The 27,538-nt window shown below is 33.6% G+C and overlaps 1 long non-coding RNA gene across 1 annotated transcript; it reads left to right on the top strand.

Moving 5' to 3' along the window:
• The first annotated feature begins 4,462 nt into the window (after positions 1-4,462).
• On the top strand, positions 4,463-25,662 carry LOC108366820 (uncharacterized). Its single transcript, XR_001848162.1, has 3 exons — positions 4,463-4,564; positions 8,613-8,615; positions 25,630-25,662. It is a non-coding gene; the product is annotated as an uncharacterized LOC108366820 (long non-coding RNA).
• Positions 25,663-27,538: the final 1,876 nt, after the last annotated feature.

The following is a 27,538-nucleotide window of genomic DNA, read 5'->3' as shown; positions in this document are numbered from 1 at the left end:
TGAGATATTTGAAACTTCCATTAGGTTTATTTATGTTCGACAAAAAAAAGTTTTTCAAAGCATACAACAAAATAATAAATACATATGAACGTATGGTACAATGGTACTCATGTATAAAAGCAAAAAGTGTATAAGAAAATCCCTAAAATATACTCCATTATTATTCAAGTCAAGTAGTAACCGGTTGATAGATAAATGCAACCATGAATAGATCACTCTGGCAAAAAGTTTTATAAAAGCAAATGCAAACAAACGAGTTTTTCTTTTCCCTAATTTATTTTAAAACTAGCTAATGGTTATGAGATTTAGTAGGAGCTAAGTTTTAAAGTGCGTTTATAATGTGAGCTTGGAATTTAAAGTGCTTTTTTGGAAATGTTCTCCCGTTTTAAGTATTAGCTCGTAATACTAGTGGGTGGTTACGCAACTACCCTCGAACTTCTCTTTGTAGCCAATGCTGCTGTTTACTTACAAAATATGATAGTTTAGCGAGTTGTATTCGCATATTTTTAAATAGTCCGTCCGCAACTAGGCGGGACAATATTAAACAGCGTTTTTTTTGTAAAAGAAAATAAGCCTAAAACTATGAACTATATATTTATGATGCATTAGAAATTTATAGGTTTTTCATCTGGTTCATGTATTTAGGCTTGTTTTTTGCATAAAAATGGGCTACCTAGTCATAACCGAAAGTAAGTATTGGGTTTATCCTAGCCCGAAAATATGTTTTTTTAATATTTAAATAGAAAGCAATTCTCCTTTCCTCAATATCTTTTTTGTGACCTCTCAGAGCGAGCTAACTAATTTATGATTTTTTTTGTAGCGAACGAATGTAGCTGAGTGCGCAGAGATGCTTGCTCTTATTTGCTAAGTTTTAGAAGGACCGGGTTAAATGCCGTCGGAGGCAACATATTAAAATGATAACACAAATTTTTGTTTTGTGTCTCCGAACTATGAAAAAGCATCTGTGAAGTGCATAACAAAAGCGTATTCAAACAAAAAAATTAAATCTGTTTAAAGTAAACCACATTGTGGTTAATATCACCAAATTATTGTTGAAAATATTAACAATTAAATTTTTTGGCAGTGTTAGGCCAAAGTAACTCAAAACATCGAAGAAAATTGTCATTTTAATAAAATCCAAAGGTCGCCCCTTTTCAATCTCAGCTTTGGAGCTCTTTTTAGATTGGATTCCTCTAAGCATATATTTTTTTCAAGCAGCAACAGCTTCGGTTGGTACTGCGAATACTTCACCATCAATGATATGAGACCACCTCAAATGAAATCTGCTTTAGCGAAAAGTTCCTAGCCATGATGGCAAAATAGAGTGTCTGAACAGAAAAGTATCCGACGGCCGAAAGAAAAAGGAACAAACAAATTTCCTTACATTGACCTTATAAAAGCAAATTTGTACGCAGCTGAGTCAAAGTTCTAAGATGGGAAAGGCGTGTGTAGGTCACACCGTGTTTTAGCTCGATAAAGGCTTAAGAGATCTCGAACCGTTGCAATCCTTAATACAGTTTTTAAGGACGCAATTGTAAGATTATCTAAACCATCATATGCATCGGATTGGCCTGTTCGTAGAGGCTGAATAAAACTTCTTCAATTCGACCACCTCCTAGAATTGGAAATACTTCTCTAAGGCTCTTCTAATTTTCACTGCGGAAGCTATCTTGGGCCTTTTCATAGTTAGGGATGCGCCAAACGGATCGCATTGTCCCTTCTTTTGTTATCTTATACTGATTTAGTGGCGTATATAGGGTCAGGGATTAGGGGTAAAGATCCTCCTCCATAGAAGACGATGATACATAACGTAGGATAAGTCTGGAAGACAGGCACTTGCTTCGTTCGGAAAGCTATGACATTTTTACTTGTAAGATGAAAATATATGTATACCAATGTCAAAATATTTTCGACGAGTAATATAAAATAAATTAAAGTAATGTCCTTTTCATATGGATATAATCGTATGTATGCAATTATACCCAAAAATTCGATTATGTTTATGGATATTAATAAGCAAGGTGATCATTAATGTACGTTTCTAATATATTTGTATTTATAAACTATTTTGCTGATTAATTGATTTGAGAGCTTAGGAAAAGGATAAATGAGTCTATATTTCTTGGAACAATTCTATTTTTATATAAATTTTATGGGATGACAAGAGTTATACAAATTACAGTTTGACTTTTGAGCAGTGTTGCCAGATGATTTTTCGAAAAAAACTGTAAATTCCCCGACAAAAAATATATAAAAAAAAACGGCCTGCAATAAAGAAGGAACTTTGGAAAATTAAACATTTAAATTGTAATAATAATTAAATAGTTATATAAACTAAATAATAAAAACTTAACTACCAAAAAATAAACATTACAAAATGGAACATTTTCACATTTTCTTTTAATGGAACTCAGTTTAGATGCTTTTCGTAAATTGATTTTTAAGTTTAAATTTATTAATAAAGATTATACCTGTTGGAGTAATTAGAGTTCGAAAAGATATCTTGACACTATCTTATTTGAAAATTTGCCTACAGAATTTGACTATAAGGCAGCCGAATGTCAGAAAATAAAGCGAGAAAGCTGTTCTATTACTTCACCTGTTCATTGCGCCATGGCTCTGACAATGCCTAGTGACATGGGAATCACAGCTTACGAAGTTATCGATGTGACCCAAATCCATTGTGCAGAGTAACTAACAAAATATTATAATTCAAGAGGACTTTGCACAATTTTTAAATGACAGTTTATGAATTTTGCATTAGCTTCAGTTTGAATTTCCTTCTGTGATGACAAATTATGTACTAATGTATTTAAACTCTTGACATTTACTCAATTAACATTTGACAGTAAGTCAACACGCCTACGTCCGCTACTACTTACAAACAAATATAAATAAGTAACTCGGTGCCTAAATTACTCATCGAGAACGTAGTCAAAATTAGCCAAATTACAATGCATTAATGGATTATTTTGGTGACGCCTAAAAGCCGACGCCATTAGCGCATGAGGTTTCCTACCACCCACACGTGCGCAAATACAAATATGTACATATGTAAATATGTGCACAAAAGCATTTCCTCGTCAAATTTTTGCAGAAAAAATACACATTTCTAGTGCGTAATCATTTACTTAAGTTGGACGGTGATGTCATAAGAACAAATGTATTTGGATGCGCCAGACGTTATTTGCGACATCCGTCACAAAGAGAAATGTAGAAGTCGACGAAGTAAAAGTCAAATACAAAAGAAATGTAAATAAAGAGGCCTCAAATACGTTTATTTTACAAGGAGTCGCTATGACATAAATGTGTACACACATATATTTGTATATATAAAGGTATAATAATGAAGGATAACAGCCAACGAACAGAAAAATACTAAAACAGTACAGGTATTCCCGCCAGTTCAAGAAAATCTCAAAGTTTTCAAAGTATTTCTTTGTTTAAGAGATGAAAAGCTTGCTACTCTCGCATTTTCATTGTACTTACGATTGCTAAAGCAACTTTGCTTCTTAAATTTATGAAATGTTTGGAAATTCGGTTCAACTTCTAACTTACATCCATATTTAGATAGATATATACACATGCACTGACATACTATTTCCTGTTTGGTTGTACCTTAAATCAAGCATTCAGCTATTCGTCAAATGTGTACGCACCGTAAAAATGTCAAATATGCGATTAAAGCAGAAAAAATTAAGAAGAAAGAAATGTCCTTGCAAAAATGCAGCCACAAGAACACCAACACACAGTGACATGTAGATAAAGATAAAACGAAATAGAATTGAAAATGACTGATCCTTGACAAAATTGTTGGAGTTGGATTCTTGAAGGCTAACATGAAAGCACACATCTATGTATGTATTTCGAATTGTACGCTGTAGGGAACTCAACTAACTACAAAGCCACTATGAGTCCACTATTTTTAAACTAGGATTGACTCGACCACTTTTCGTTTCTTTCAACTGACTGCCTTTACATGACGATGTCGCAAAAAAAGTTAGTTTGTTTTCAGCGTGTGTGCTTATTACTATAATATTTCTGGTACTCTTGATTTGTATACTTATTTTAGATTAACTATTACCTTCATGACAATTATGTATTTAGTTAGCATGCACTATAAAGGCCACTAAAGATGTGCAATTCATCTGCATATGATACACATGTACATTAGACTGCATCACCAAAAAAGTTTGCGGTTTTTCGACCGGGCTTACGAAATTTATTATATTTGAAGACGTCTGAAAAATATTCCGGAAAACATTAAGATCTACTTAGACTGGACCGATTCGAAAATACCTCCAAAAATGGAGTTTTTTATGAATAAAAATAATATCTTAAAGAACTTTTTGAAAAAATGCCCTCAGATGACAAACCAGATTAAGCTTAAAAAACCTGCAAAAAATATTTAAAATTCTTTTCAACGGAATCGTAATAACGAGATTTTTGATGCTGTTTTTAACTTTTTGCAAAGATTGATTTACGAAAAACTTGAATAACTGGGCCAAAATTATTCTGATTTAGACTTATGGGGTCTCAGTAGAAAGATATTTTCCCACTCTTTGTTATATGTGCGAAAAAAAGCTCATTCACTCACCAAGTTTTTTTTCAAATACCAACACATCTTAATTCAACTTGGAATGACGCTCGTTCATTCTACCTTTCTTATTCATTCTTTGAATGAGCAATAAAAAGGGTGAGAAAACACATTTCCAATGATACCTCGCAAGTCTAAATCGGAATAGTTTAGGTTCAGTTATTCAAGTTTTTCTTATACCAATGTTTGAAAAAAGTCAAAACATCAGCAAAAAAACAACATCAAAAATCTCATTATTACGATTCCGTTGAAATATTTTTTTACATTTTTTCAAATATTTCTATTCAATTTTTTTAAGCTTAAACCGTGTTTTCATTTGAGGGAATTTAAAAAAAAAAACTTTAAGTAAATATTTTTATTCATAAAAAACTTAATTTTTGGAGGTATTTTCAAATCGGTCCAGCTCACGTAAATCTTAGTACTTTTTCCCAAACATTTTGGTGTAAGTCTTAAAAGATAATACATCTACTATATATTTGTGAAAGTATGTATGAATGTATATATGTATGTATGTAGGTATGTGCCAGGTTGCAGTCTAAACGGACGGACAGAATCGAACAAAATTTTGACAGAGTATTGCCATGACACCTGGGCCTATAATACGGTGAAAAAAAATGGGATCCGCCAAGGGGGCGTGGCACCTCCCATAGGCGTGAAATTTTTAATCAGCCATAACTTCCAGACCATAAGTCACATGAACTTGAAACTTGGTTTGCAGACATGTCAATGGTAGATGCTTATAGGCGGGCATATATAATCGAGTTTGTAAAAGAGGGTGTGGCTCATCCCATAGGCGTGGGATTTTTTATCAGCTATAATTTCGGAACCACAAGTCACACGAACTTAAAATTTGGTATGAGGACATATGTAAAGGAGTTTGTTAAAGGGAGCGTGGCGCATCCCATTTGGAAGAAAAAATGCACATCGCTAAATAAAAAGCAGAGGAGCCCTCTTCTGTTCTTGCTAAGTTCACATACATACATAACTTTGCCTTCGCAGTATTTACTTAAGATTTTTTACTCCTCTCCGTTTTTAGAGAGGTCCCTTCGACTTTTTCGTATGGAATATTTCCCTTACTTTCCATGTTTGAATAAATTCATATATGTATGTACATATACTATGCACAAGTTCATGTATGTATGCAGCTATCTTTATTAAACCTATGTCTACCCCAAAATAAGCTGAGTGAATGAATAAACATCAAGGTAAAATTGCCATCTGCTATAAATATTGTTATTGCTCAACAAACAGACATACTCGAGTGGTTCCTTAACACAGAATTTCACGCCCGAAATTATGAGTTTTTTGTCGTCATTGCAACGTCGTCATCGTCTCCATCGTTACCATTGTCATCATCATCATCATCATCATCGACATTTGTGTAAACATTTTCGTATCCAAACATTTAATTTATGTATGAATGTATGTATGTTTTTACGTATGCGTGCATGCTTTTAGGCTGAAAAACCAAAAAGCGTAAATGTCTTGATTCGAAGTTAAACAACAATATTGGCAAACACACCCACATATTGTATGCGTGTATAATAAGTTTGGAAATACACAGTTTACAGAGCAAAAAGAGGCATTTTACCGACATTTGTAAGGCAGAAAGGTTTTTATTAAGTGACTACAGATCGTTGTGAATTGCAAATTTAAGCTCTGCAAGGGAAGTGAGAAAGCGAGCTTTAACATTTCAATAATTTTATGATGCATAAGTTAAGGCGTGCGCACATAGGTATAAAGTACATGAGGGTATGTTGCGAATTATTAAATGCCATGTAAGCAGCAGCATTCGAGAAGAGTAGGTGATATTGAAGTATATATATGTATACATATGTATACTTCAATATGATGCTACATTTCAATGTGATATTACTTGCAAGAATATCCCCATTTGTATGATGAAAATAGATATTTTATTGTTATCATGTTCGTTTGCGTAGAATTTTGATTAAGGTAGAATATAAATATGCAAATTATATGGAAATGGATCAAATTAAGTTTCAACTTAAATGCATTTACCTATCAGCAGAAATATTTATGAAACAAATCCTAGACTTCCTAGGAAATTATTCGGGGTTTGGAAAAACTTCCTTCACTAAGATTTTTTTTTAGCTTTAGGGAATGTAGCTTTAGACTTGGAATTATAGAACTATGACTAGAAAATTAGTTCAGGCAAAGGATACATTTCCTGAACAAAAATCTGCCTTTATTTACAAAGTATTCGTAACAAATGAACTAATATTCGGTAAGTGCGTATACATGTTATAGATATTATATACATTTGTATGTACACTACTCTTAATACAGTTTCACGAGCTGCTTTAAAGCTATTACAATTAATAATGCTTAATGAGAGTCATGACTTGCATGGGTTGTCATTAAAACTGTTCCTATAAATGTATGGATTTATAGGCAAAAGATATTTGATTTTGAGAAGTTTTCGCGAGTTCCTTCCATGTAAATAAACCGTTATATCTTATAATGCAATGCTATGTAAAATAAATAAAATTACCCTATATATAGCAGAAGAATTGCTTCTTCAAACGATGCTTGCCTCAATTTTGTACGAAAAAAAATACACACCTTGCTTCATATAAATCAAAGTCTCACCTTTATCCAAAATTTAGAAAAATCAAAAAATCCTCAAACTGAAGTTTTATTGCCCATACTTATCCTTTTAGAACCGTTTCCTCAAGTTGATTTTAAAATATATCTGCCCTTTACACATAAACTTTATTCTCAAAATATGTATGTAAATATCAGATAAATTTTTAAAAGCTACTTGAGAAAACGCCCTTAGTATAATAAAATGCAAGTTTCAAGTGGTTAAAAAATCGTGTCGGAACCAAAGGCCAATCGTCTAGCACGTTCAGTTCGGTCTAATGTCAAGGTTTTGCTTCGACTACCGTGGCACAGTGCGAGAAGAGTTCTTACCACAAGGTATTACGGTCAATAGTCATTCTATTACCTCGAAATTACGCTCTGTTCACGAGAAGCTATATCAAAAGAAAACGTTCGGAACTACTGATTTGGCCTCCTCCGACTTTTTCCTGTTACCAAAAATGAAGATAGCTACGAAAGGACGAAAGGAAGTGCAACGATTGATGAGATTAAGACTGAATCATTGGAATAGCTCAAGGCTATACTAAAATGTGCCAATCAGAAGTGAGTAAATAAATAACAACTGCGGGCAAGGCATACAAACTATAGAAGATACGATATAGCTATGTACATATGTAAGTATAAAGCAAATATAAAGATAAAATGTTCCAGTAAGACTGAAATACCCAAGTACTTAGGGCATATTTCAGGAATATGAAATTTTTTGTATCCATGCTGAATTTATACTCCCACCGACTGGGGTAATTTCATCAGAAATATTGCCACCCGGATAACCTTTGACGTATTTACAAAAATTTTAGAAATATATAAACTTACAATTAGCACCTGCTGCTGTTTGATAGCTCTTTACGTAGAAGTTTATAATTTGCAGTATATACATACGTAAATATACATTTGTACATAAGGGTGTGCCAATACAAGAGGCGGGGAGTTTATTTTTGCGAATTTTAAAATACATACAGTTATCTACATTTTTTTCTTTTGGTATAAATAACGTACAGTACACTAACAATGGTTAATTGTTATTTGATGACGAGAGCCCAAGGTTAAGAAGTTAAACTAATGTAACTATAGTAGACATATCGTGTTAGTCGTTGGCTGGTCTGAGTGTCTTTATCGCAGCTTACTTAATTTCTTTTATGCAGATCCAGTTATTTTATCCATTTTGAAGATTTGTGAAGGGAAAGAAAAAATATGCCTAAATCATAAGCATACCACTTCCCCCAATAATAAAAATCTGGGACACCCTAATGTACATAGTTTAACACATTAGTTTGGTTTGTTCAGCACAGTGACCACTGGCCATTTATTCGCACACAAACTACTGCATATCTAAATAGTTACAAGGAAATTACACTTTGTGAGATTTAGTTATACTTTGCGGCGAAAGTTAGTCACTGTTTATAGTTTCTATTTACCAATTTCACATAATTTCATTTGGTCTACATTTGCATTTGCCAAATTGAACGTAAATACAATCTTGCAAATAGTGTTGATTAAAGTGACACCTGCGCAAGTTTCGATAATGACAGATGATAATTTATATGCAGATACGTACTAGGGATGTGGCGAATGTGGAATTTTAGATATCCGCGGATGTGCGAATGTGGATGCGGATGTTTAAAAGCTAACATCCGCGGATGCGAATGTGAATCCGGATGTCAAATACAGTGAAAGCTCCCATATGCGGTTACCTGTTTTGTCCGCCTATGAGAGAAGTCCGCTTATAGGAATTTCGTAGACTAAATTTAAAATTCATACTTAAAAAATTGAAAATGCGGGTTTCTAAATTAAAATAATATTTATTCTTCAATAGACAGAAACAGGGTGAATTAAAAATATATTCAAATTTATGGCGTTTTCTTTCCAACCGACAAATCTCATTGACCATTGGAAACGAAAAGGCAACACTTTTCCTAGAAAAGAAAATATTTTTGAATATGGACTATGTTCTTGTGTACATATACATATGTTGAAGTGCAAGAGTCAACATTTGACCGAAAAACAAAACAAAATTTACCGCTTGTTAGAGCTTCGCGTTCGCTTATGGGAGAGTTTTTTTCATAACTGGACATTTTTGAGTGTCCGCGTCCGTTTATCGGAAAGTCCGTGTATGGGAGAGCATTTTGTATGGAAAAAACCAAAAATTGTTCGTTCCCAAGAATGTGTCCGCTTATAGGAGCGTCCGTCTCTGAGAGGTTTCACTGTATTTTAGGAAATATTTTTTGGTGGGTACATTGGGTGATTAAGGTAAATAAAAATGGAAAATTTAGTAATTTTTTATATATTTTTTTATTTAGTACTTAAATTAAAAAGTTGGACCATTGTATTTAAGAAAGAGTAATTTTGCTGCTTTTTCGGGTTACAGCCTGTTTCCTATCGGTTGTAAATCAAACCTGCGCCATTAAATAACTACTCGCTCGAGGCGACAAACTTGAAAAACTTGAAACTTTACAAAGTTGTAAATTCTTTTCGATTGACGCTGCACCAGTTGAGAGAACTTCAGTTATTATTTTTTTCGGTTCAATAATTCGAGAATTGCATCGGGGCTGCAAATGTCGTATGCATCCTCCTGACTTTCATCTACACAATCTAGCATCATGGCAAGATCGCCGTTTAAACACCATTGTGTTCCAATTGGAGAACCAATTCTTTTGGTTGTTTCAGAATTTGGAGAACCGGTTACGTCATCAGCGTTTTTCGATTTTAGTTTTTGTAATTCATTTTTAATTCTGTCTTCTGTGACTGGTTTGAAAAATGTGTAGCTTATAGCGTCGCGAAGTTGTGAACTGGTGGATATGGCTAATAAATTGTTATTTTGTAGGAATGAAAATTTCGAAGAAAATTCTGTTTTGAAAGTCGTGGCTGTCAGCAGAATTAGTTTAAAATCTTGTTATTTTGTTAAAAACGTACCCCGTTGTTTATAATAATTGCAATTATTTCAATCACGGACGATAATGGTCTCAGATTTGCTTAATTCCCGGGTGACCTCTTGGAAAGGTTCACCTGGAATGAATAGCTTGTAATTCGTTTTTTTTTATTAGTTAGCTGAGCTTGACTTTTCCTAGTTGCAGGCAGTCACAATTAATTACTCACCGCTGTCGGTACCATAAGCCATCAAATCCGTTTTGCTGTTCCATTCCATGCGCTCAATGTGTTTTGATATATTTTTTGAGGCACTTGCATAATATTCGCATTCGCAAAAGCTCCGCTTTGATTATTGCGAATGCGAATGTTAAAATTTATGCGGAAGTTCCGCGGTTGCGAATGCGAATATTCGCAACAACCCTGGTACATACATATATGTATATGTATATCCATATGTGCATACAAATAATGCAAGAATAAGAGAGGTACTATTATATTTATTATTTTATTTTTTTCATTAACCGACTTGGTAAAAATGAGGACGTTTCAAATTCGTAGGATTACTTCTCTTTTTATGTCTGTAACCGCGTAACCTTGTACCACGTTAACCGATTTCGATGATTATTGTTTGTATCGGAAATGTGGTACCATACTAATTTGGTTTAGATCCATTCATTTGATTTTGAAGAAACGGTATTCCTAAATTTTATATGAGAATTCAAGTCGGTTGTGTTTTTTGCTTAAAAAATACTTATTTTTCATTTAATTTGCTTTCGTCTTAAATCATATTTTTTATATTTTATTTAATTTTATAGAAGAGACTATACTTTAACATAAATACCTAGTATAGACATAGGTATGTGTGAATGTATGTACTTATATTTGCGCTGCAGTAGTAATTAGATACTAATAAATATCTGTATTTATTTTAGCTTCAAGTTAATTAGTAGTAAAGCAAATATGTTGGAGTGTTTATATTTAATTTTCCAAACTCTGTTTAGCACTAATTAAAGGCCAATTAACATGTGTTTCTTGAATATTTTGTATATACATACATTGGTTTACTTTTCCATGCGTATCTATTACTTAAAGCCATAAGGCAGATTTTGTGTCAAATTTTTACTCAGCAACATTAAAAAAACATTCTACAAACAATAAGCGTGTGTACACTTTTAATTAGTAATTGCATTAAAAGTGAAACGAACTAGTTGTGTTTGCAAATAAAATAGTTGCCGTACAGTTCCCTGCTTGCTACGTAGTTTATGCACTTTGTACTTTTAATTGAAGCGCACATTTACCTTACAGCAAAATGCCGATCTAAATTTTTGTGTATAAATAGTGGATGCATATTTAGTTATGTATGAATAAGAGCAAAATGTGTGAGTTGCCTCTTTTGTATTTGTTCTGCTTTAAATAGTATTCTGAGATTTTGTTGATTTTCTGAGATTTTGTTGATTTCGCTTGTACTCGCGATTCGTTGTTTATTGTTAAAGCCGTTTGCTAGCTATTGCAGAATTCATAACAGATTACTCGTAGATTTGTTATTATTGTTCTTCATTTTTGATGTCTTCCGCTTGTTGTATGCATACGTATGTACGTATCAGTTTTGCCACACAGCCATGTAACTTTTTCCTTCCAAAATCCTTACTAAAAGACTACAAAGTTTCGTTGCAACACCCTGTAAACTAAAATCTCTTTGTTTTCAATTTATTGTGTTAGAATGTGAAAAAAGCCTTTAGGTCAAACATGCCTGTATTACGAAAATCTGCGCTCTGTGATGAAAGTTTTTCGTGTCCATTGTGACTGGTTGGACATTTTAATCCAGAATCTGCTTTCTCTTTTCATCCCATCTATGGACACCGTGCGTTTTTATTCGCATTAAATTTGGTGCTAGTTTTTTTGTTTAAAAAATTAAAATACACATCGATGGTCCTCTGCAATAGCGGCACAACTCAAAATTAAATGTTTTTGAGTTATATAGCGGATTAGGTTTATAATAACCATTTCTGTGGCAAATCGACATAGGCTTAGTTGTTACCAATCCGGCAGAAGAGCAGTTTTGCCATTTGCCACAAAACCGAAGTAGCCAATTCTGACTATTGAACAGTGGCGCATGTTCACATTTATGGTGAATATTGGCATAAGTTAAAAACTCCCGATAGGTTAGTCATACTTTTATGTGAAATAACGACACTTTTCGTATTATCCCGTTGTTCATTTCATAGTTTCAGCAAGACACTTGGTAATTTTTTTTATGTGAAATAACGACACTTCTTTTTGTTCCGTTGTTAATTTCATAGTTTCAGTTAAAACTTTTGTAATTTTTTATGGGAAACAACGACACTTTTCGTTCTGTGCCGTTATTCAGCAATACTTTTATGGGAACTAACGACACTTTCAAAACAAATTGAATTTTTTTCGTTTAACTACTTACGAGTTGTTACTTATTTCGTATTTTTGCAGCGTAAACTTATTAAATCTTTAGAAAAAGTCACAATTTGAAAGCTTACATAATGACTGCAAATAATCCGGAATTATTGTTAAAAACAAAATCTTTAATTTTCTCTATTGAAATATATGAAATTTTGAGTTGTGTCGTTATTGCAGAGGACCATCGATACGTATGCATGTTGACAGCTTAACCCACTTTTGAGATGTGTGACAGGATTCGATGGCCAACAACATCCATGAAATGATGGCCAACATTTAAAAAATAATCAGCATAATCATCATCATCAACGTCATCACCGCAGCGCCGCTGTGTATAATCAACGCCCAAGGGTAGCATTTAAGAGGCGGGTGCTCATGTATATGACGTACATACATATTACATACATACATGCGAGCATGTCTGCTTGGGTACAAAAGTTAGTGTTAAGTTTAACAAACCAAAATGTTAACGAAAAGTATATATAATATGTAAAACCGAATATAAGTGCGTTCATAAGTTTGCAAGTATGTTTGTGAGTAGGTATGTATGCTGCATGCCAAGCGTTCATCAGTGACAGCACCTGCCATGTTGTGCGCAATTTCAAAGCTGATTTGAGAAGCAGCCGATCGTAAGTAAGAGCTAGTCCAGCCACTTATTCAATGCGCCATAAGAGATATAAATACCAGTGCATACTACAAGTAGATATGTAAGTACCTACATCCATACATATGTGAGTAAGTATGCTGCACATGCGGTTAATGTATGCTATACGGCTTGCTGCCACAAACTCGACTTGGTTTTTTTTTTGTTTTTTGGTTAGTTCAGAAAGCAAAACTTTACAAAGCACTTGAGCAGGATAAGTTGAGCAAAAGCAAAAACCAAAAAGTGTAGTGGCCAGAAACCAGTTTTGAGCAGTGATTTTTTTTAATTGGAATTTTGAATTTGAGTTTTTTGTGTGTGTCTTTTTTTCTGGTACAGTTCGCAGTTTTATTTTTTTGATTTATTCCAAAATACGAGCGGACAAATTAAAAGCATACTGCGCACTTATCACTTGATGACGGCGCAGCTGATTACAAAAAAAGACAACAAAAACGTAAGAGCTTTACAATACATTAAACAATTCGCTGTTATTTTTTATGCTTTCAGTTGGACACATTCTGCGTATTGAAATTTATTTCGCTTAATTGCGTTGATTTTGTCTGCTGAGGTAGAGATCAGCAATCAACAATTTTAATTTGCTGAAATTTTCGCCTCGCAGCATCCACATCCAGACAGCAGCGACCTACCATCCATCGCCACGCCTGCTGCCGTTGCCATTATCGCTGTCACTGTTGCATGGTGTGGCAGTTGAAGCATGTAATTTATTTCTTAAATAATGCAATTATCAGTACGAGTATAATGAAAAGAGAAGCTGTTGCTGAAGATGCGCAAGTGACCCAAATTCTTCACGCTGGAATTTTAATTTATTTATTGTAGTTTTCTTATTGCACTAGCACTCATTGTTTCTTCGCGCAAACTGATATCGTTTTTGCTTTAAATAAAACACATATTTTCTTTAGGTGCGTATGTTTGTACGTAAATATATTATGGAGCAGTGTAAAATAGCAAGGTATGTATTTTTGGCGTAAAAGTGAGACATTTTGAATATTTGGCTGACATCAGATACAAGAAGAAACCTCTTCTTTTATACCTGACTGACATCAGAGAATCAGGAGACTTCCTCGATCGTAAGCCTTTTCTCCTATCAAGGTCTTCTGCACTTCAGACCTTGAAACTATTGGGTAAAGTGAGTGTGGAGCGCTCCTTTGCCCACAGGTGTCCGCTTTTGGACTGCTGCACATTTCGTCAGTTCAGTAACCAGACTGGGTCTTCTAGCCACACACAGATGGCGCTATTTGTGGCAGTCCTAACTTATAATTGGTCGTTGCTTAATTGCCATTCAAGCTGTTATGATCATCACACATTGCCCGACCAAAAATTGCCTTTGGTGTAGGGGAGCGAAAGACGATCAAATGTATAGAAATTTGAACTCGACTTCGAAAGTGTTTTATGGGCTGAAAGTTTTGCTATCAATGAAGGTGACAAGTTGGTTTCCGGTCCAGAAGTCCACGGATATAGGGAAAGTTTAAGATCGCCATTCGCCAGGGAGTGGCCGAAAATGCTTATTTTGCATCCGCTTCAAGCATCTCACGATTTCCGGTGTTAACACTAGACACATACTTAAGGTAGCAATAAAAGATAGCAAGTGTCAATACTTTCATGAGCTTTGCGGCGACGCTGAGAAAAATTCTTGGGGATCAGCAAACTAAATTGCGTTGAAAAACCTCATGTCACAAAGGAAGCTATCCCAACATGCATAATGTCCCTAGAAACCGAGTAGACACAATTTTTCCCGATCAAAGGAGACTGGTTTCCTCTACCTCAAGGGAGCTCTTAAGCTCATTTGATAAGGTCCCAGCGACGAAGCTCTCCAAGCTGCAAAAAGACTCGAGGATAATAAGTCTCCCAGTCTAGGCAGTATCCCTAATTTAGTTTTGAAGCTGGCTATCACCAATTTCGCATTGTCGTTCGCGGACTTATTTAACGCATGGCTAGCTAAGGGAACATGTTCATAAGTTTTGAAGGGTCAAATGCTTGTATTGCTGCCTAAACCCGGTAAACCTCTAACGGAACCTTCCGGTTACAGACCCATATGCCTGCTCGACTTGGCGGGAAAAGTCCTTGAACGTGTTATATACAACTGTCGTGGTTACTGCGAAACACTTACACGAAATTTGCCATGAAGGCAATAAAGCAATAGAAGCCATACAATCGTGGCTTAAAAATAAATTGGCCTTAAGCTGGCGGAGCAGAAAACGGAGGCGGTACTCATCTCCTGCAGGAAAAAGTTAGAAGAGGTCAAAGTAAAAATTAGCGAACAGGGATTAGGGATTTTGCTAGATAAGAGGTTGTCCACAAAACCAACTTGGAATAAGCTAATAAAAAAGCTTATATGTTAGCGGCAGCTTTAAAACGGATAATGCTAAACACGCGTGGACCAAAGCAACGTCGATGGCAACAGCTCGCAAGTGTTGTAAAGAGCCAATTGCTATATAGGGCGCCTGTTTGGTACAACGCATTGCAATACTCATCGTACTTCTGCGGTATGAAGTCAACTACAGAGTATGTGCGCTTCGGGTATGCTGCGCGTTCAAAACAGTCTCCGAGAAGGCAGCATTGACAGCAAAATATATTGGGAGCTAAATTCCCACTTTTCGATTTTCTGCGATATAGGAATAGGTTTGAGAAGTATTCCTGAACCGTATGGAAAAACAAAATCGAAGGTGCAAGCTGGTCGGGGTTAAAGATGGTCGGGGACCACCGTGAACCATTTCGAAAACGATTTACGCTTCAAAGGTACGTTAGCAAGGTATTTAAACCCACTTTTAACTTACTTAAGCATTTGATTCCTTTAAGTCTCAGTGTTTTTTTTTTTTTTAAATTTTGTATCTCAGGACGTGAGAAGGTTTCTCGAAATTATTTTTTGTGGATGGAAAAAACGTTCCAAGAAAACTTATAGTTACATGAAAGTTAGTTTAATCGATTTTTAAAAGCTTCTGTGTTGAGCTTCAAGTTTTCCGTTTGTTATGATTTATTTAGAGATGATTTTATGAGCCGCTTGGAGAAATATCAACTTTTTGTGAGAAATTATAATATAATTACTTACATACATAAGTATCTACAATCGACTAATATGAGTTAGTACGCTGATGTGTCATATAGGTACATATCGTCGTTTAAAGTACAAAACCGCGTATCAGCAAAATGCAAAACCGCGTTTGTGAGGTTGTTCTCTTTTTTATAAAGCAATCACATTTCTGGCTAGTACATTTCATAACGAATGGATAAGGATTGAGCCAAGAGCTTGTGTGAGCAAATCCAATTTTTGGCAGCAAATGTCAGTTACGAGGTTTTGCAAAATTACGATGCGCGGGTTTGTACTTTAAACGACGATATGTAAGTATACAAAAAGCAATTTGAAAGTGCGTACAGTAAGCATATTTGTAGCTACTTAAGCGCTGCATACGTCAACTTATCTACATAAGTATATCGCCGCATGCCAGCTTTAGTACGCTACATACATACATACATGTATGCAATTATATGTATGCATTTGCTGCACCTATAAATACACATGTGTTCATAGAAGAATGCGCCAACATTTTTGGAACGTGTTTATAATTTGCAACGGCTGCAGCTAAGTAGCTGATAGCTATACACATATGTTTGTATGTACATATGTATATACATCCGGCACGCAGCATCCAAATTAGTTGTGGCGCTGGTTTACTAGAGTGGCGGCAACACGTAAAAGGCTCATTACCGCAACAAGTGTACAACAAGCAAAAATATGTATTTTTAAAAGCGAAAAAAAACAGCTGCAACAACAACGAACAACAATAGCAACCAAATCGCATCATCGTGTAGCGCACAAAAACAAAAGCAAATAATACGGATTATAAACAATTGGAAGACTACCTCCAAGCAAGTAAACTACATAAACATTTAGAATTTGTGGTGAGCTAGATATAGGGTTGCCACATTTATGAAGATTATTTGGTTTTGTATGAAAATCTTTTTATTAGTTCAAAGAGTCATAAAAAGTTGATGACTGCTGTAAATTTTCGATAAATTTTTATTTATTTAAAAAATATAAATGCATAATCAAATAACGATAGTGCAGCATCGATAAATCATAAAAAACACCATACACTGTTCGATAAATATATTATTAAAAAAATTCCATGAAATCGATAAATGTACCAAAGTAAATAATAGGAAAGGTAAATGCATGGAAAATAAATTTGAAAGCACCTAATAAGTACACACATTCCCCTAACCAAAATCGAAGATTTTCTTTAAGTCAGAAATTTTATTTTAACCTCAAAATTTGTGCAAATAATATTCTCCGTATACCAAAAGGAATAACGTCCTTCTGTTTTTGAAGTTGATTAAAAAATAAAAGTCAAATTTCTCCCTGATCTATTATAAACCTTTTTTTGTAGCTAATTAAAAATCTTTTTTCCATTTACAGTTCGTTGATTTTTGGCAATCTTGTGTGCTGTACCGACCAAATTACAAATGAATTAATTAAAAATTCTGTTATAACAATTAAGGCTTTACTATGTAAAAACGACCACAACAAAAATGAGCCCCAACTACAAATTCCCAGCGGCAAAAAAAAAATAATAATAATTGTGTGCGTGACATGAATCTCAAGTGTGCGCGCGCGATCTCAACAATACAGCCACTGAACAGCAGTCGGTGCAGTAGCAACAAATGCAACAAGTGTAATAAAAAAGCTGCAAGAAAAACAAAAAAAAGTATGTATTCGTAATTAAAAAAAAGAACAGATAAATGCTTTTTTCCATAATTGCAAACGCACAACAAGCGACCAAACAGCCGACAGCGGTACGGTGTATTAATTGTGAATGCATGTACATAAGGGTGGCCCAAAAATACTTGCGGGGAAAAACTTTAAAAATGTTCTCTTAGCTCTCACCCCCTAGGATTTTTCTAAATGAAAATACACGTATTTCTTGTTAAAACAAATGATATTTAGAACTGCCTCAAAGACCATGAAAATTTTTTGTATTTTAAACCAAAAAAACTATCATTTTCCTTTTAAATTGCTGCTAATTTTTTGACAAAAAAATACGGGTATTCTTTTTTTATTTAGAAAAATCTTTGGGCGTGAGAGATAACATTTAACTTTTTTTTGGACCACCGTAATGTACATATGTACATATGTCGCACATGTTCTTCAAGAATGTATTTACTCAAAATTTTATCAGAAAATGAAAAAAACATATCTGAGCTGATATTAAACCTGGTGGCAAAGAAGGATTTAGTGTGGTATTTCGAAACAATTTAATACAAAATATTGCTTACACTTTAAGTTTGCTAGTATATCTGATCTGTGAAGATTTTTAATCTATAATATAAAATATGAAAAATTTTGAGTTAACACACTTTTTAAGCAAGCAAGCGATGTGTATTATTTACGCCTGGTCGGCTATTCATTACAAGCAATGCCTGACATCTCAACACGTTCTTCTAGCCATTTTGATGTGATGCCAAATCTTATACCGACAATCGACAATTGCAGTGAATGGTATACATATATTGTGAAAAATCCAACAGATAGAGATGTAAAAAATAAGGCTTATCAGAAAAATTCATCATACTTAGTTGAACCACAATTAAAATTTTAGTATCGAAAAAGTGGGAGAAATAATGAATTGCTCCTATCTCATCGTCCTCCAAACAGCTCTTACTGTGTTTCGACTGAGAAAAAAAAAACTGCATTTGTAGGCAAATGTCGAGTAAAAAACTCGACACACTTGAGAGTTGCTGATTTTAAGAACAACCTTGTCGTTGACGAACTCGCGCTGAAAGTAATGAGAAAGCATCCCCGAGCTTTATGTGATCTACTAGTACAAAGTGCCGTAAGGGCCGTGAAAACCTGGTATAAAGAAACTGATGTAAATAAAATCCGGAAAATACGTTCACGGTTCTATTTTCAAAGGAAACGAGGAGCGCCCACCTCTAACCTACTTCGCCTGCCCTTTACGCCTGCAAATCCGTTGTGTGGAAAAAGGGGGCTTGAAGTGTCGCGTTGTTCACTGAGTGTACGATTTGGCTATATGCCCCATTTTATTCCAAGACATCATCATCTGATGGCCGCCCTGAATAAATTTACAATAAGCAATAACCTAACCGAGGTTAAGGCGATGGCATGAATGATGATCACAGGAACTTTACTCTCAATGCGCATTAAAAATCTGGATACTTGCTGCACTTTCTACTTCACTTTTGAGGGAAAACTACAGGTAAGCTGTAATGCAAATACATAAAACGCGTTGATTAGGTGGAGTGGAGTGATACGAGGGCCTTTAAGAGCCCAGACTACACAAACTAGTTGCTGTTGATGAACAAGAGAAAGAAATCGTACGAAAAACTTAAAACGCAGTAAGTGCAAAGCTGATTTTATTCGGCTGGAATGGCCATACATTATTGCAAGTATCTTAAGCATCCGACCCATATTTTACCAACAAATTTCTCTGCCGGAGAAAAAGCTTAAAGTAAGAGTTTCCTTATGAAATCTCTACAGCTTGGAAATTTAATTCCATAAAATAATTTCATCATCCGCCGCACTCAACGCCAATAACATCCTTACTTTGGTTAAAAATTCCTAGGGTGTTTTTTTTACATAAAAACGACTAGTTTTTTACGTCATTTAAGCGATGTGTTGTGTCATTCATAAGCATGTAAGTAATAGGAGGATAGGACGTATCGCAATTTGGATTTATTTACAATTTGCCGATTGCAATGAACTAAAGTGACGCTGAACTTATTTTTTTTTTTTGAATTTTTTTCTATTAAGATAGTAAGAAACAAAACTGAAAATTGTGCCGGATTATTGACGGTGGATTTGTAGAGGCAATGAATGATCGGCGCAATCAATAAGTGGTTGAATGGGTGTGAATACTCAAGCGCGCAGCGTGTAATTGTCATGTTTTTTCCGAGTTGCAACTGTGTAAATAATGAATTGGTTGTTCATAAACCAGTGGCTACATGCGTACATACAGTGGCGGATTTAAATATTTGCCGCCCCTAGGCAATTCATAACTTGCCGCCCTTTTTTCACGAAAAAAAAAAAATATATATATATATCAAATATGATTGTTATTGTCAGTGCTTTATTACAATATAGTAAAACAAGATGTATACTGCACTGAAATGCTTTAGAGGTTTGGACAAGTAGAATCCAATTATCAGGACATTGAAGTAGCGCTATGCGAGTATACAAAATAAAATCGCTCATCCGGAAGATTTTTTGACCTCGCGCAAGACAAACAGAAGACCATACACAGATACACTGCCTAATTTGACATACGACGGAAGCTGACCTTCAGATTATTCACGTTATGATACACTTATGAAAAACTGGTGGGCTTGGAATCAAGAATTTTCTCGAAAATGCACGCTCGTTTTTCGGCAGTGTTGTCAAGTGTGGTAACCTTTTAGATGATTCTCGTTCTCGGGGCAGCGTGTCGGCTGTTTCTTTGCGTCACGCGCAGGCGCGCCGTCAGGTTTCTAAGCCGCGTGAATGAAAGTTAAATGGAAATTTCAACGACTGCTATACTAAGGAAAAATTCGCAGCGTAATTCTAATTTTGAATTGTATTGAATGAGATGAATCATTAATAATATTTTACAGACACAAACACAATTTCAAGTGCAGCTGAATCCAAATAAATTTTTTTCTTTTAATTTAGCTGTCTTAAATTTTGCCGCCCCTTAATTCTGCCGCCCTAGGCTTCAGCCTATGTTGCCTGTACGATAAATCCGCCACTGCGTACATATGTATGTGCTCGTGCATCCTCGCATATGTATTTACAAAGATTTTTTGTTATTTTTTTTTGGTGGAAATAAGGTGCACCAACTAAAAAAAAAATTTTAAATGATAATTAATTCACTTTATGTTTGAAGTTATTGCACTTGATACGAGTAGCTTTACAACACAAACGACGAGGAATGTGATTTTTTTAATTCACAGTCAAATTTTTATTGAACAACTGTTTTGAAAGCATGCACTCCATGTATTCCATTCAATTGTAGTATGAGAAAGTGCAAGTTCAAAGTTGTTAAAAATTACCGTTAGTTTTTTTATATTTTTTTTTTTGTACAGGTTGTGGCTGGTTACAAAACTGCATAGCCGAAAACTTTCTAAATATTCTAATTCAAAATTTCAAAATTGTGGGGGTTGTGGAATTTATATAGAGGGAAAAAAGTTTTTAATAAAATTTTTTTCTTTGTGTATATAAATTGAAATTTTTGGGATTAAGAAAGTATAAGTTTTCTGGTGTCCTTTACAACGATATCACGTTTTAAAAAATCGGGTTGTATTTTTTTTTTTATATATTTTTTTTTATAAAAATGGGTATTTTTTGCTTTTTAGTGTTGTTTCCCAAATTTTTATACTCGAAGTACTCAAACATGCATATCAGAAGAAAGGGTATTTAATCGGCTTTACAACGATAACAAATTTTAAAAAACCGGTTAGTAATTTTTTTGTTAAATTTTTTTTATAAGAAAGGTATTTTTTCATTTTAAGTGTTTTTTTCACAAATTTTTATACACGAAGTATACAAATACGCATATCAGAAGAAAGAACTAAAAATCGATTAGTAATATTTTTGTTAAACAATTTTTTTTTATAAAAAATGTATTTTTTCTTTTAAATGTTTTTTCTCAAATTTTTACATACAAAGTATACAAATATGCATATCAGAAGAGAAGAAGGGGGTCTAATTACGTTACAATACCAACTTTTTAAAACTCAGTTCAAAATTGTTTGAAATATAAGGTTTTTAATTTTTCAAAGACCCGACCTTTGCCCCCTCATAGCACCTGTAATATAAGTTTTGCAAAAAAAAGTTATAAACCATTTAAATAAGAGTAAATAAATAATTTTTTACCAGAGATCCTATTTCGAACTTGAAGGCCCATATCTCGATTTTGGAGACCAGTTTCGAAAAACGGAGAAATTACTATTTTACCTATGAGTCAATCTCTTAAAAAAAAAGTTTGGTCCAATACCCAACGGAGTGCCGTACAGTGTAATGATTCTAATATCTTCATTTATGTATATTTTAACTATCAATATCTTATAAAGAGAAGTGTAAAATTTTTGTATCTAAAACTAATAAAGTTAAAAGGATGAAATTCGAGGATGTGCTAGTTTACATATTAGTCCCTGACATATATTTTTTCAAAAATAAATATTGGAAATTTCCAAGGATATTCAAGGATAAAGTTTTAAAAGGACATTTTCAACATTTATTCGTCCTGGTGCAAAAAAATTAAGTTTTTGTAACTCTACAGAACTTTTTCTTTTAAATAATACACATATTGTTGCTCTACAGTGCACCAAATCTTTTAAATAATTTTTTTATTCAACAATATCCTGGTAATTACTACTACTACTATTAGATTGGCGCTAACACATATGTTAGTGTTTGGCCAAATTTTTCATGTCAGTGAGGAGAGAAAATTTGCGGTAGATTTTTTGATATGCCTCGCGCCTTTTTGTCAATTCTGCTAGAGTACGTTCCAAGATAACTATGAAAGTATTCACACGGAAGTTGTCACGGCCATTCAATTGAATAGCATTACCGACATTTTCACCAAATGGTACATTTTAATTTCTTCTACACTGCGTCAATGTTTTTTTTTTTCTTGAATTGTGGAAATTGAGAGAGCTTTATTTTCGTACTGATCGAATTCTCCACGAGGGTCGGTTACAACTCACTTGCTTACTTGCTTACTGCATTAAATGAAGTCAATAAGAAGCTCCATAAACCTAGCATGAATGCAGTCTCCAGAACTTTCAGCTGACTATTTTCCGATTGCGTAATTGATTCTCAAATTTATGTCTTAAAATGTACAAACACAAATTCTACTTTGAGTGCAGCTAGCTTGAAAAAAAGACTTTTTTTCAACTCAAATTTACCTTAAAAAATATATATATATATTTTCGGTAACATCATTTATTTTCTTTTTTACAACATTTGAGATCATAACGTTAAATCGACCTTAACGCGGGCGTAGCTGTAAACAAGCTTTTGTTTGTTTGATACATTGATATTTTTAAAGCATTTATAATATTAAAAAAGTTTTTATTTAAAAGCACTTTTCGGCCCTTAAGATTTTAAAAAATTGTAAACAAAGTTCTCTTAGTCACGAGTTGTTCCGAAAGTATTTCGAAAAATTTTGAGAAATTTCCAAAAGCTCAGTAAACTACCGAAACAATTACTAAAGCCCTTGAAATAATTGCGAAAACTTCCAAAAAACTCTTAAGAGTCTTGGAAAGCCAAAGTGAGGTAACATATTCCAAGAATCGCAACGAAAAAAGATCTTTAAAAACCCCGAAAATGTAAACGGAAGTACTTTGCAAAAAAATCACAAAACTTCATCAGAAATCCCTTAGTGGTAAACACACAGAATCCTAAGACCCGAGAGTATTTGAGCGGTTCCAAAAATCCGAGAAAATCCTCAAAGAAAAATGATGAAAGTTATAAAAGTGTTTCTCTCTGCACATGCTTAAAAAATAGCAAGGCAACAGTAATCGGTATTTCTTGCTCCACACATGCCTCTATAAACAACAATTTTAAACCTTCTGCATAATTAAGAGGCTTGAAGAGTAGGCAAGTGTTTGCAATTATATACTAAATATGTACAGTAGCCCTAAAAAGCAATGTTCTAATCAGAGAAAAAGTAGTTTTAAAAACCCATGAATATACATACATACATATGAACATATTTTTAATTCCCATAGATCTGGGTGGGGAAGTGAACGTGTGTATATGTAGTATACCCTGCAGTAAAATTTAGAGACAGTCTGTTAAAGCTCTAGTTCCGCCCTACACATTTCAGAACTATCTCTGAACTAGTGCAAAACGGATGCAGAGAGAGACAGTTGAAATTTTCGGAGTGCTAGTTGCGCTCTGTTGAGAAGTAAATGCACAAATTCTCACTTCTCTTACAATACTAAAATAGCTCAGCGGGAAGACCTCCGACTCTAACATCGTTGGTCGGGAGTTCAAATCGCCGTGGAGGCAGTTGTGATTTTCAGATTTAACAAATTTAAATTGTTGGTTGCCGCTTAAAAATTGAAGAGAAAATGATCAAATTTAATATAAATAAAATAAAAGAATACAAAAATTAAATAAAATGCAATCTGTGAAAGAACAGAAAAAATTGAAAAATATCAAAAAATCGAATAATAACTATTTTTGTTTTTTATAAAAAACTTATTGTCGCAGATCTGTCCAAAACGGAAACATTTTTAAAAAAGAAAAAAAAATCCAATAATTTAGTTTAAAAATTTTTTCTCACAAAAAACTTACTGTCCCAGAACTGCCGAAAAATGGAACCAGTTCAGAACTTGTTCGAAAGTTCTGTACAGGTGGCAATTTCCACTTCATAGGATATCACCATGTAAAAAGAGACAGCTGAAAGCTTTGCGTTGGGATAGATCGAGAACCAGTACCGCCTCTTAATAAGCTAGTTTTGAACTAGCGCGATTTACTGCAGGGATACGTACTGGCACTTTTATGAAGGTATATATATGGGAGCGCTGATAGATGAAAATGCAAAAGTTTATCAGATAAGAGCTTTTAAAATACTTATGTATGACAAAGTGTTTTGCAATTGTGACAAATTACTTTTTGAAATAATCAATATGCATACATTAGGCTGGGTTGCCATAAAAAATTTGGTAGTTAAACCTTATACCTTATATTCTACAGGATTTTGTAGTCATAAACATTTCTGGTATACATATAAACGACAGAAAAGAAGTTCATACACATTTACACTCAAATTCATAAAAAACAAAGAAGATTTTAGCTGCTCTATAAATCGAAAAATTTTATGAAATGAATGTCACTTTATAGAGGTCTTTAAATTTATCTTATTTTTATGAATAATGCCATTAATCTTCAGAAATATATTACATAGTATATTTGCCTTTGGAATCATATGCCCTTCGACTCAATAGAAAGCAACTATTACTTATCTATGGAATACATAGATAGTCCTGAAAAATACACTTTCGACAATGTTTCATGTTTAAACTTCAGTCAGGAAGTTCAGACTGTTTTAAGAGCAATTAAAAAAAAATATTTCGAAACAAATTTTTTAAAATTTTCGGCAAGGTTTTTGTTTTAACTTTGGTTAGTAATTATATTTTTCTTGAAAACTTGCTTTCTTCCAAAATCCAAAAATGTTTATATTTGGTAAAAAAAAATGTATTCATGCAATCAAAATTATTATTTTAGCGAATAAAAAAATTTTACAAAAAAAAATTTTCTTCCCAATAAATATCTACATATTTATTACCTAAAAATTTGTTTCATATGATTTTGGCGAAATAATTATTTTCTTAAATATAGGTATATATTTTTTTTTCTTAAAAAATTATATCTTTTTCTAATAGAAAAAAAAAATCAAAAAATATTCTGATGTACATGCATATTAAATCTTTATAAAAATATCTTTAGGTTTTGTCAAAAAAAAATTATTATTTTTTCAAAAATCCCAAAATATTTTATATTTTTTTAATTTATACCTAACTATTGTCTAGTTTCTTTCTAAAAAAAAACTATTTTTTCTAATAATTGATTAAAAATTCCTATATTTTTTTAAGTATTTTTCCTAAAATGTTGTGCTTAAATATTTTTTTCTAAAATTTGAAGATAAAATTTAAATAACAAAACCTCCAAAAGCATACAACATTCTCACGAGCGCAAAACATTTTGGGAAAAAGGTTACCTTTGGTCCCAAAGGAGTTAACCGATTTAATTAGGGGTTAAATTACAAATTTTTTTTCATTGTATGCGAATCGACCCGGTCTAATACATAAACATTGTCTAAATGGAAAACGGCACATGTGTCAAAAATGCAGCCAATAAATTTGATTGAAGAATTTAGTCAATTATTCAAATCGGTGGAAAATTTCTACTGAATGCTGATAAATAGCAACATACACATGCACGTAGGCATATGTACATACATATTTTTGCAAAAAAAAAATAAATTAACGACAAATAATATTTTGGTAATAATTTATTTTAATTTTAGCGCTAAACTTTTCATTCTAGCAAATTGTTGCTACCTATTTTTGAAAGTTTATTTTAAATTCTCTTTCATGGCATCCGCCTTCCATGAAAAAATTTAATCCAAATCAAAAAGAAATGTGTTCGGCAAACACGTCACAGGCACCACGTAGTAAATATCCACCAAAACTAAATTAATAATTGCTTGCGGAAACAGCTCGAAACCCAGCTAAGAAAAAAATTTCGCGAAAAAAGAGAATTGAAAAATTTTCAAGGTCTTTCTAATTTGTTTTGTTCTTACTAGGCGAATAATAAGTTTGGCGTATATTCAATAGGTTAAAATCAACAAATTAAATGCACTTCAATTTAAGTTTTAAAAAATTAACTATTAATGAAAGACACATACATATGTATGTACTTATATATGCATATGCAGTTATTTTTGTCACAAAATTATTACCTTGAGCCACAAAATTTCCAGCAAGGTATATTCGCGTGAAGCTTTTACAAATTACCCAATTTCTCAAATAAATATTTTCGCTAAATATCTTTTTGTCCGTCCAACTTGTCTGCGCACAATCGCACAAGTAGCAAAGAGCAATGCTTTGATCTGAGTATCGCATACATTTTGACACACACCGCACTACACACATATCTTCGAGTATTTATTTATAAAAGAGGAAGAGTCAGTGCCATTAAGGCCCGATGGCTAATGAAGTGAATGAAATGACGAGAGGGTATTAGCAAAAGCGCCAGTGCGTGGGAAAAGCGGTGCGGGTGATTGGTAAATACATACACAATTAGGCGATAATGAAAGATTAAATCATCGCAAAGCATTGTTAATAAACTAAGGCTTTATGCACATTGGTCGCCCAATCGTAGTTGCTTTGCGATTACATGACGACTACACTTTCGCACACACGGTCGTTATATTTCAATTCATTTGGCGTCTAAAAATTCACTTGGAGCAGGTATTTTCTGATTTTCTGGTCGATATTTTCGCGAAATATTTACAGCAACCTGCAATTTTTAAAATATGGACTGTGCTGCAACAATTCTAGACATAATTTTTCACATCATATTTCTAGTTAAAACTCTCAAGTTTATTGAATTTAATTGCAATTATCCACTTTTTAATAATTTCCACAAATTTTATGCAAAAAATTTTAATGTGCCGTAGTTATCCGTTTCTGCAACTTCTACGATTTGCCGATAGCTAGCCGATAACGACGAGTGTGCAGATCTTCTTTGAAATGCATGTGCTCGGCTCAAAATTTCAGGGCGAGACGATAACGCAACTATGATTGGACGACAAGTGCGCAGATAGCCTAAGTTAGCATATAGAAAAAGAAAA

The sequence above is a fragment of the Rhagoletis zephyria genome, unplaced genomic scaffold (assembly GCF_001687245.7).
Source record: "Rhagoletis zephyria isolate East Lansing unplaced genomic scaffold, Rhagoletis_zephyria_1.1 Rzeph_scaffold_02412, whole genome shotgun sequence".
Lineage (NCBI taxonomy): Eukaryota > Metazoa > Arthropoda > Insecta > Diptera > Tephritidae > Rhagoletis > Rhagoletis zephyria.
Note: the sequence above shows the minus strand (reverse complement) of the source record. Positions and strands in the feature narration are given on the sequence as shown.